Here is a 13,406-nt window from a genome sequence, read left to right on the forward strand (position 1 = left end):
CAGGAGGATTTTGCGGGGAGCGTGGAGATCACCCGGATTGTATAGTTTTTTGTAGCATGATCAGATTAGATGGTTGTATAGGGGATAAATGTATTTCTTCTGTGGATGTATTTATTTCAATTTTGAAGAATGTACATATACCTTATACTGTCAGCTTGACTTTATTTATGAAATTCAATTTTTTTATTTTATTTTATAAAAAAACGAGCTGTTACATTATTCTAGAGTGATTTTAAAGAAAATGGCATATGATTAATATATTTTTAATATTGACAATATTATCACAACATAGATTCGATTTGAATAATTTATCAATATTATCACAACTATGTTTTGTATTTACATTTTAAAGTTTATGTGATGTTGTTGTTTGATACTTGATAGTTGATACATTAAGTGTAATACATGCTATGAATAAGTGTTTAATGTTTATGTGTCTTAAATATTATCTTTAAGTTATTAGTACATATTTTATCGGTTGCTCCTTTATTCCAAAATATGTGTACATGTAAAAGAATGAAAATTGAATAAATTCATTTTCCTTTACAATGATTATGTATCTTAATTTGATTTGTATGCTAAGCTTAGTTTAAGTGTTTTTAAGATCCACATTAGACTCAAAGTGTTTAAGTGTCTTATTTTGATATTGAGGATTGTCTTAAATGATATGATTAAGGTTTAAGTGTCTTAATTTGATATGTATGTTTTATAGTCAACTGTATGTTATGTTTGTGTCTAAAATGATATTTATGTTAATAAGTATTTCATGCTATGTTTAAGATAATTATTATTTTGATATGTATGTTCAAGACAATTGAAATGAAATGTCTTAATTTGATATGTATGTTTAAGACAATAAAATTTTGTCTCTAACTATATGTATTTTCTAAGTATCTAATGATATGTTTAAGTTTTCTATTTTGATATGAATGTTAGCTTTAATTGCTATATAAATAAGAATACATATTTTATACAGATTAATTATTATTTAGTGGTAGCAATTGATTGTAACTAAATTTAAGTGTTATTAAAATCCACATGTAACTTTCTATGTTTTGTAAAATTAAATACCTATTTTATATACTTAAATTAAATTATTAGTGTAGTTGGAAGCAATTTACTTTATCTTCATTCTCTTAATGAAGAAGGAACCTAGTCTAAAACCGTCTATTATCCAAACTAAACATTTAACTCGAATAATTGAACAACCAGCAACACAACAAATATCGTTGAGGCTGGTGGGGCAGGTTGTAATAGGTGGACGTGTGGGGTGGGTGACGTGGACGGTTGTGATTGGGTCTGTACAGATTGGTCCGGTTGAGTTAATTTGGATCAAAGTTACCCGAACCCGACCAGCCAATATAAATATAGAAAATATGTGGGTTGTTTTAAATAAGAGGAACCTCAAATAACTCAGTGTATAACCCAAGTTCAATACAAAATCCTAAGTATAAAAAACAAGTTTTCCGAAAACTTGAAACCCTAGTTTCGCGGATCCGCCTCTATCTTTAGTATCATCTCTCTCGTAAGTTTTTTTTCTTTGTTCTTGATCTCTCTTTCTCGTTTTCATCTATGAAACCCGAAACCTATACTCTTTTGCATCTTGTCTCTCCATCTTTCTCTATTACGTTTTTAATTTTAGTAATGTTTTTCATTCTTAAACTTATACTAACAATGATTGGTTTGTGTTTGTGTTTGTGTTTTTCTTTTTACTCTAAACCGGATAAAGCTTGAAGTGAAGGATTAAAAACAGAGGAACACAATTTGAAACGTTATGACTTGTTTGGTTTATTAAATGATATTATTATGAGTAAAACATTAATAGCTTACTCCTATGATAGATCTTGCGATATAAAAGGATATATGAATCCATGTCTTTGAAGGTATATAGATTTTCATTATATATGAATTAATTTAGTTTCGGTGTATTTAAACATATTTAGAAATAGTAATAGTTTTCAAACAAAATTGTGTAACTAAAATTTCTTAAAAAGCTAACAATAGTTGTTATATAGAGAATTCATTAGAAAAATTTACATACAATATTACAACTAGTTATAAAAAAGATCTTTCACTCGTGAACTTGAATATGTAATTGAATGGACATAAGAGATGATCATATTGTTGACAATCAATATTGTTCGATTAATTTAAGTTTTATAAGTATCATATAATAATAGTTATGACATATTTAGATATAACATCAATATTCATAAAAATTGTTAAACATAAAGTTGGAATATGTCACACACAAAAAAAATAAATAAATAAAAACTTATAATAACAACACTCATGTATGACACATGTGGTTGAGTGACATGAACAAATGTCAAATTAGAAAATGTTGATTACCTTAAATTATATTATGAAACCTAATTCAATTTTAAAAGTCATTATGCTTGAAATTATTACAATACAAAAAAATTAGAAGTAACAAAGTAGTTGTTATTACAAAATTATGAATGCAATTTGTTTGAAAAAATATTGTAAAATTGGAAGTCTACATCAAAATTAAAATAATATTCTCCGTTCGACTCTAATTATCGTATTCACGTGCTTATCTTTATCTCTACATTACAATTTGATTTGAGGCAGAGGTGACTTACAATATCATTGAGTTTTTTTCGCGTCTTAATTTTAAATTTGTTTTGTAGTCGTGATTGCATAGCCTAAATTACAAGTAGAGCTTGTTGTGCTTGCCTCGACTGATTTATTACCATTACTATGTTGAGATATTACAGAGGGTTGGTAAGGAACATTTTTTTTATAATACTTATGAGTGATTATGTTTTTTTTTTTCCATTGAATTTAATGATTAATTGTAAAATAATAGGTCAAAGTAATGATACTATTTATAATTGTAAAATGTAGGTCTTGCTTAAAATGTTTTAAATCAAATATGACAAATAAGATATATATTTCTGGTTAAATTAGTTACACAAATTTCTAATAAAAATCGACTATTTTACAATATTTTTAAAAGACAATTACAATGTAGGTTAACGTAGCAACATAATAAGCTCTCATTGGATGTCGGTGCAAAAGTATTTTACCCAAGAATGAGTATTAATTATATATTTTCCTGAAAATTTTAATTATACTAAATTTAAAGACTATGTACAAATATCTTAAAGAATAACTTAATAAGTTGATATAAAACATTTGAAAGAGTTTGAGAAAGAAATTAATCTCATATTACTAACAAAACATACTAACGGAAAGAATCACTTATACTAAAATTAAGTAGGAAATGTACAAAACCTTATAAATGTATTCAAACACATTTTAGTTTGACAGCACTTTGTTGTCTTACTTTCTAAAATCTCATCACAAATACCAACTTGGTGATATATAATTAGATACATGTGCAAAAAAAGAATTACATCATCAATGAATAATTTTTAAACACAGAGTTAGTGGTGGATGGATGTTAGTGGTGACGAGAGAGGTTAAACCCTCAAGAATGTTAGACTTGTAGGAAAATGTGTCATGATCAAAATAATATGTTTCCAATTTTCATTGTGAAATATGATGTTAAAGTGAAAGCCTTTGCTTGGAGTTAGTCAGACATGCAAATAAATAAAAGGCCCGATAATATTTTGCTGCAAATTAAAATGATGTTCATAATGAATATTAATAGGATGGAAGATTCTAATAGGATCTTAATGAATTCTATTTTTTTTCTACCACAAATAATTGATCAATGATAAGTTATTGGTAAGTAGAAAACCATCACATCATTGTAATAAACCAAATTCCAACCGAAGACTACATCCTCTTGGATCTATTATTCATGTTAGTATAGACAAGTCCCACATTGGCTAGACTATAACACAAATGAGTGTTTATAAGCATCTGGCACAATGGTTAGTGTGCCGAGTTGGGTTGCTCCAACTTGAGACCCAAGTGGGGGCAACAAGGTGATGGAACACATATTTGGCTTGTCAGGTTGAGTTGGTGGTTGCATTTTGCAAGCTTGCCTGCTCCAAGTTGAGAGTTGAGTCACGGGACTTGGGCGAAGGCTGAAAACTTCTCCAAGTTCATAATGAATATTAATAGGATCTTAATGAATTCTATTTTTTTGCTTCCACAAATAATTGATCAATGATAAGTTATTGGTAAGTAGAAAATCATCACATCATTGTAATAAACCAAATTCCAACTGAAGCTATTATTGCCCACAAAGCCTGTCGAGCCAAGCTTGTTGGACCATCATTTTTTTCAACTTGTTCATGTGGAGATGTCATGTCATTGATCACAACATAAAATAGGCTTCTCACATTAGCAATTGAAAACGTAAACAAACACAACTAAAGCTTTTACATTCATTAATCACAAAACCAAATTAAAAATTACCCTTAAAAAACAATAAGTAGACCACATTAAGAGAGAATCACCCTCCACAATAATATTGCGAAAACCCATTTCGTGTGCAAATTTAATTGTCAAGCCAACTAAAATCTAATAGCTTAAACAACATTAGCATCAAGAAACGCATCAGAGTCCCAAACAGCAGCTCCTAAAAGCATACCTTCCAAAAATCTAACAGTCCCAAACTACAGCTCCTAAAAGCATACCTTTCAAGAATTTAACAACAGCTCTTACACCCCCACTTGTTAACAATTGGTGTAGATGCATCACTGCTTAGTTTGAAAGAAGATGTGGGAAAATTACTCCAAACAAGGGAACATATAGTGAAATAGTTAGCTCCACGGCAACACGAGTATTCTTAAGATATTTATGATCTACAATGATATACCAAGCCTTTGGGACAATGTTCACCTTTTAAAAATATTTCCTTGAAAGAATCATAGTTATGCGCATATCAAATTCTATAAAAAAAAACGATAGAATGTATAGTGCGAGATCAAGTGGGGCTTTAGAGGCAATGACGTCGAAATTAACGTCAAATCAACTAAGCGTTTAAATTTACTAACTAGATGTTAATGTTTGTGAGACCACATTTATATATTAATAGAAGAATTTATATTGGTTACTCAAAAAATAAAAGTATTAACTTATATGATGAGGTTTCAATAAGTAATACAAGGGTTAATAAATCTCTCACCAAATTAACACACCACAAACGAATAAAACCAAAAATAAAAATGTCAATTATTATTTCGTGAATGAAGTTTGTATAAAAAAAATATTTCTCTTGATTACAATGTTTTAAATCAAATTTGAGATAATGAGATATTCATTGTCATTGAGAATTAGTTACACTGACATCCAACAATAACCGTGTAGTTTGCAATGACTTAAAACACGATTACAATATAAGTTAACTTAGAAATATGAAGAGATCTCAATGGATATGAGTGCAAAAGTATTTTGGCCAAAGATGTTGGTCTTAAAACAAATTTAATTTAACAATTATATCATAAAACAAAAACAAATGACAAAAATAAAATACACAAGCACATTTGGAAGATATATATATATGCGGTATGAAAATATTTTGTTGCAAATTAAAATGATGTTCGTAATGAAAATTAATTGGATGCAAGCTTCTCGTAGAATCTTAATGAATTCTATTTTTTTTTCTTCTTCTAGAAATAGTTCATCGAGGATAAGTTTATATGGAAGCACTAAACCATCACATTATAGCAATAAACCAAATTCCAACCGAAGACTACATCCTCTTGGATCTATTATTCATGTTATTATAGGTAAGTCCCACATTGGTTAGAATATAACACAAATGAGTGTTTATAAGCATCTGACACATTGGTTGGTGTGTCGAGTTGGGTAGCTCCAACTTGGCAACAAGGTGATGGAACACAGCTTTGGCTTGTCAGATTGGGATAGTTGGTTGCACCGTGCAAGCCTGTCCGCTCCAAGTTGAGAGTTGAGTCATGGGACTTGGGCGTAGGCTCGGGTCTCTTGGCTCCTAGACTGAAGAGTATAGCGTGAGGCTGGACTCACAGAGCAGAGAAAACCTTCGGCTCCTAATAGTGGAGGGCTCACAGGCTGCCGCACTACTTGCCCACAAAGCCTGTCGAGCCAAGCTTGTTGGACCATCATTTTTTTTCAACTTGTTCATCTGGAGATATCATGTAATTGATCACAACATAAAATAGGCTTCTCACATTAGCAATTGAAAAGGTAAACAAACACAACTAAAGCTTTTACAATCATTAATTACAAAACCAAATTAAAAATTACTCTTGAAACACAAGAAGTAGACCACATTAAGAGAGAATCACACTCCACAATAATATTGCGAAAACCCATATCGTGTGCAAATTTAATTTTCAAGCCAACTAAAATCTAATAGCTTAAACAACATTAGCATCAAGAAACGCATCAGACTCCCAAACAAAAGCTCCTAAAAGCATACATTTCAAGAATCTAACGGTCCCAAAAAGCAGCTCCTAAAATCATACCTTTCAAGAATTTAACAACAGCTCTTACACCCCCACTTGTTAACTATTGGTGTATATGCATCAATGCTTAGTTTGAAAGAAGATGTGGGAAAATTACTCCATACAAGGGAAAAGATAGGGAAATAGTTAGTTCCACAACAACAAGAGTATTCTTATGACATTTATGACCTACAATGACATACCAAGCCTTTGGGAAATTGTTCACCATTTAAAAAACGTTCCTTCAAAAGAATCATAGTTATGCGCATATCAAATTCTATAAAAAAAAAAAAAAAAAGCGATAGAATGTATAGTGTGACAGCAAGTGGGGATTCAGAGACAATGACCTCGAAATTAACGTCAAATCAAGTAAGCATTTAAATTTACTAACTAGATGTTAATGTTTGTGAGACCACATTTATATATTAATAGAAGCATTTATATTGGTTAGTCAAAATAAAAGTATTAAATTAGATGAAGAGGTTTCAATAAGTAATACAAGGGTTAATAAATCTCTCACCAAATTAACACACCACAAACGAATAAAACCGAAAATAAATGTTATTTGAGATAATGAGATATTCATTGTCATTGTCAATTAGTTACACTGACATCCAACAATAACCGTGTAGTTTGCAATGACTTAAAACACGATTACAATATAAGTTAACTTAGAAATATGAAGAGATCTCAATGGATATGAGTGCAAAAGTATTTTAGCCAAAGATGTTGCTCTTTAAACTAATTTAATTTAACAATTATATCATAAAACAAATGACAAAAATAAAATACACAAGCACATTTGAAAGATATATATAGGCTGTATGATAATATTTTGTTCATAATGAAAATTAATTGGATGCAAGCTTCTCGTAGCATCTTAATGAATTCTATGTTTTCTTTCTTCTTCTAGAAATAGTTCATCGAGGATAAGTGTATATGGAAGCAGTAAACCATCACAATATAGCAATAAACCAAATTCCAACCGAAGATTACATCCTCTTGGATCTATTATTCATGTTAGTATAGGTAAGTCCCACATTGGTTAGAATATAACCCCAAACGAGTGTTTATAAGCATCTGATACATTGGTTAGTGTGCCGAGTTGGGCAGCTGCAACTTGTGACCCAAGTGCGGGCAACAAGGTGATGGGACATAGCTTTGGCATGTCAGGTTGGGTTAGTGGTTGCACTGTGCAAGCTTGTCCGCTCCAAGTTGAGAGTTGAGTCATGGGACTTGGGCGAAGGCTCGGGTCTCTTGGCTCCTAGACTGGAGAGTATAGCGTGAGGCTGGACTTACAGAGCAGCGAAAATCTTCGGCTCCTAATAGTGGAGGGATCAAAGGCTATCGCACTACTTGCCCACAAAGTCTGTCGAGCCAAGCTTGTTGGACCATCATTTTTTTCAACTTGTTCATCTGGAGATATCATGTAATTGATCACAACCTAAAATAGGCTCCTAAAAGCATACCTTTCAAGAATTTAACAACAACTCTTACACCCCCACTTGTTAACAATTGGTGTATATGCATTAATGCTTAGTTTGAAAGAAGATGTTGGAAATCTACTCCAAACAAGGGAAAAGATAGAGAAATAGTTAGCTCCACGGCAACACGGGTATTCTTAAGACATTTATGATCTACAATGATATACCAAGCCTTTGGGACAATGTTCACCGTTTAAAAAACTTTCCTTCAAAAGAATCATAGTTATGCGCATATCAACTTCTATATTAAAAAAAAAAAGCGATAGAATGTATAGTGCGACAGCAAGTGGGGATTCAGACTTAATGACCTCGAAATTAACGTCAAATCAAGTAAGCACTTAAATTTACTAACTAGATGTTAATGTTTGTGAGACCACATTAATATATTAATAGAAGCATTTATATTGGTTACTCAAAATAAAAGTATTAAATTAGAGGAAGAGGTTTCAATAAGTAATACAAGGGTTAATAAATCTTTGACCAAATTAACACACCACAAACGAATAAAACCGAAAATAAATATCAATTATTATTTCGTGAATGAAGTTTGTATAAAAAAAAATATTTCTCTTGATTACAATGTTTTATATCATATTTGAGATAATGAGATATTCATTGACATTGTGAATTAGTTAGGCTGATATCTTACAATAATCGTGTAGTTTGCAATGACTTAAAACACGATTACAATATAAGTTAACTTAGAAGTATGAAGATATCTCAATGGATATGAGTGCAAAAGTATTTTAGCCAAAAATGCTGCTCTTTAAAGTAATTTAATTTAACAATTATATCATAAAACAAAAACAAATGACAAAAATAAAATACACAAGCACATTTGGAAGATATATATATACGGTATGATAATATTTTGTTGTAAATTAAAACGATGTTCATAATGAAAATTAATTGGATGCAAGCTTCTCATAGCATCTTAATGAATTCTATCTTTTTTCTTCTTCTAGAAATAGTTCATCGAGGATAAGTGTATATGGAAGTAGTAAACCATCACATTATAGCAATAAACCAAATTCCAACCGAATACTACATCCTCTTGGATCTATTATTCATGTTAGTATAGGTAAGTCCCACATTGGTTAGAATATAACACAAATGAGTGTTTATAAGTATCTGACACATTGGTTAGTGTGTCGAGTTGGGTAGCTCCAACTTGTGACCCAAGTGGGGGCAACAAGGTGATGGAACACAGCTTTGGCTTGTCAGGTTGGGTTGGTGGTTGCATTGTGCAAGCTTGCATGCTCCAAGTTGAGAGTTGAGTCATGGGACTTGGGCGAAGGCTCGGGTCTCTTGGCTCCTAGACTCACAGAGGAGCGAAAAATTTCGGCTCCTAACAGTGGAGGGATCACAGGTTGTCGCACTACTTGCCTACAAAGCCTGTCGAGCCATGCTTGTTGGACCATCATTTTTTTCAACTTGTTCATGTGGAGATGTCATGTCATTGATCACAACATAAAATAGGCTTCTCACATTAGCAATTGAAAACGTAAACAAACACAACTGACGCTTTTACAATCATTAACCACAAAACCAAATTAAAAATTACCCTTAAAACACAATAAGTAGACCACATTAAGAGAGAATCACCCTCCACGATAATATTGCAAAAACCCATAACGTGCACAAATTTAATTGCCAAGCCAACCAAAATCTAATAGCTTCAGTAACATTAGCATCAAGAAGCGTATCAGAGTCCCAAATAGCAGCTCCTAAGAGCAGACCTTTCAAGAATAACTTTTTCATTGTATTTTGAGTCTTTTGAAAATATTAATCTTGGACTTAAACCATGGTTTGAGTGAAAGTGGAAATAAAAAAGAGTGAAATAATAAAATATTTTTTCATTAATTGGTGGTCTAACCATGATTTGCAAATTTTAATATACAACAGGCTGATTTTTTCACTTGATATTAATTAGTTTATTGGTTGAAAATACAAACTGGGGCAGGTACATAAAGCAACATTGCTTAACCGTTGAACAGAAATATCGTTAGTGTGACTTATTGCATATTAGTGGTAGAGAAATCTGAAATTAGTAGTCAATCATTCCTCTTTTAGCATTTCGTATAATTATTTGCATGAGTGATTTGGTTTGTGTTGAGAATATAACAAATCTGCAATTTTTACTGCTTTGGAATGTCAAAGGTGTAGTGAATTTGAAATAAATTGGTTATTTGCTACTTCCACATCAAGCATAAGTTATGTAGCTTGTTTGCGGTGTGAGTTATGTAGGGAATTTGAAATAAATTGGTTATTTGCTACTTCCACATCAAGCATAAGTTATGTAGCTTGTTTGCGGTGTGAGTTAGTTTGTTCTCTTGGTTTCTTTTGTGTTCCTCTGTCTTGTTGTGGTGTGGTGGATTATATGTAACATCTTTTGTGCAAATCTTGTGTGAATGACTTTTAGTTTAACAAAATTCTTTTATTTGCTTTTGAAAGAAAATTATGAGACTTACTTCTGTTAATGGCATCAAGAGAACGGAGATTGAGGCTTTCTCTACAATTAATCAAAGCCATCAAATAATAACCTAGGCATATAATGACTTTCTACATTTAATTACAAAGATTGACATTTTTTTTTACATTTGAAGCTATGACCAAAAAAAGAGGTTACTTATAATTTTTATTTTTAATTTAGTAGCCTAATCGATTTTATGTCTCTACTAATATACAAAAATACAATAAAAGACCTAAGTAATTAGACTTAAGTGTTAATGAACTTCAGTTAAAGATGAATTGTTCGAGAAAATTTAAATATGAATCTAGACTGAAATAATTATTATTCGGATTTTACTTATATCTCATCCGAACCCTAAATTACTAGAAGCTATTATCTTAATGGTTAAAAAAAAAAGCAACACAAACACTCTTGAGTGCTTGCGTTATACTTTTAAAAAAAATATCACAAAAACCACACAACAAAAAGTTGTTGCAATTAGAATCATGGAGAGAAAAAGATTGCGGTGCTTTCACGATTGTCTCTTTTCTTTTCTCTTGCATATAAGGTAGAGTTATTTTAAGAATTTTAACATTCACGTTTTGCATTATATATTTCAATTCAAACACATTTTTATTTTTACGATGTTATAAACCAAAGATTCCCACGTGTTCAGATTATTAACAAAATATTTTTTGAGAAAATTTCGTAAAAATATAATTTCAATTATTATATTATTTGCATCTAGCAAACAAACGACTCAAGACTATGTGAATCGATGGAATATAGTGGAATGGAGTGGTAAATAATGAAGTTCCATTGTTTGGATTTAAAAAAAAAATGAGTCGAATGGAGTGGAATATAATGGAATCCTTCATTTTCTTTCCTTTCAATTTGAGGTGTATGAGATAAAATCATATCATTTATGTTATATTTCATCATTAAATAACCAAACAATGTAATAGATATTATACTCCATTTTTGTTACACTCTATTCTACTTCACTCCATTATATTTTATTCTTATCATTTAAAATATCAAAACAAAGTTTAGGGATCTATCTGAGATTTTAGAGAGGAAGAGAGGGGAGAGCTTTGGGGAAGAGAGTAAAGGAAAAATAGAGACATCTTTCACATGTTATTCTAGAGTGCTTTTAAAGAGAATGGCATATGACACTACAAGAAATCACTTCATTTGTGGCCAAAAAAAAATCCTCACAAATTAGTGGCCGAAAAAGCCATCACAAATACAAAATTTCAAATTGGCTTTATTTGTGGCTGAAAAAGCCCTCACAAAAAATTAAAATTTTAGCTGGATTTTGTGGTTGCCTAAGCCCTCACATAATCACAACGTTGTCATTTTGTGAGGGCTTAGGCCGCCACAAAATTCAGATGCATTTGGAGCCTTTTGTGATGGATTTTGCAGCCACAAAATCAACCCTTTGTGAGGGTAAAGGCCGCCACAAAGGCAAGCCATTTGTGGCTGCCCAGGCCGCCACAAAAGAATTGATCCATTGCACTTTGTAGCGGCAAAGGCCGCCACAAATTCCCATAGTTTCATTGCACGTTGTGGCCGCCCAGGCCGCCGCAAAGGACTTCATTTGTGATCATTAAAGCCGCCACAAAGGATTTTGTACCGTTGGCTTTCGTGGCTGCTTTGGCCGCCACAAAGGATCAACCATTTTCTATAAATATCCCTCCACTACTCTTATCATTTTTCACTTCTACCTTCTCTCTAAACCTTTTTTCTAAATTTTCTCTCCACCTTCTCTCTACAAAAATTATTTCTCTAAGTTTTTTCTTTACTATCTTGAATTTTGATAAGTTTATATTATATATTTACTTTTTTAATTTTATTTTTGATTTGAAGTTATTTATTTAATTAATGTTATTGAATTTTTATTTTGACAGTGGTTATATATTGTGTTTACTTCGAAGAGTTGTCAGCTCTGTGAAAGCTTCAAGTCAGACACTACCCGACATCAAGTTAGTATTTTATACATTTTAAATATTATGTGATATAATAAATATATTTCAATTATGTTTAAAATATAGATTAGTAAAATATGTGTTATTATAGATTTATTATACAAAAAATAGAAATTATGTTGTTTACATAATATATGAATATATGATAAATAATGGAACCCGGATGTGTTGATTGCTACAACCGCATTGTCATTATTCCAGAAGGAGATGGGTATGTAAACTATTTTAAATTATGATTGTTAGATATTTCATTATGGCATTTTACATTATTTTATTAATTAATTTTTATATTTAATTTGCATGCAAACTTTGAAGATATCTATAACACCCCGATTTTCATAGCGAGGGTGTAGTTTTTTAAAAAAAGAAATTAAAATAAAACAGAGAAATAAATAAGGAAATAACTTTGGATAAATAATTGAGTCATTATAATTTACAAGCAATGGAAAAGTTTCTCCAAATATGAAGCCAAAGTATTTACACAACAACAAATGATACATGGAACCCATTCAAATAAGATGTCATACTGACAATATTAGTAAAGGTACAGTTTTCCAGTTCAAAATAACGTAATCCAAAAAACATATGTTCCCTCTATGTCATCCTAATCTGATCATTCTTCAAAAAAAACTATAGCTATACACCCTGAGTGATCTCCACGCGTCCCGTGAGCTCCTCCTAACATAGCTTCAGTCAAGCATTCCCATCTACATTCCCATCCGTAGGGTACGAACCGGTAGGATCGTCCTGGCTCTCATCTGAGGGCAAAGCCCAGATTTCCACAATAGTTGTAAAGGGTCACCAACCGAAATTAACAGTTAACACATAACATTTAAGTTTTTAAATGCACAAAATAACCTTTCAACTAAGCATGCACCTTAAAAGGATTTTCCATATGCTAAAAGTTCATATAATGCTTGCCAATTAAAAATGAAATCAAAATAAAGTTCTCAATCCATCAAGTAATACATAACTGACCAAGACATCGATAAATCAATTGAGCAATCTGTTATCTAACTCAAAATAAGAATTTCTACTAAGCCAATCGATTTCCAAATCGATTTCCTGAAGGTTTTTAGTGAAATTTGAACTCTGGGCTTAATTCAATCGATTG

The sequence above is a fragment of the Cicer arietinum genome, chromosome 4 (genome assembly GCF_000331145.2).
Source record: "Cicer arietinum cultivar CDC Frontier isolate Library 1 chromosome 4, Cicar.CDCFrontier_v2.0, whole genome shotgun sequence".
NCBI lineage: Eukaryota > Viridiplantae > Streptophyta > Magnoliopsida > Fabales > Fabaceae > Cicer > Cicer arietinum.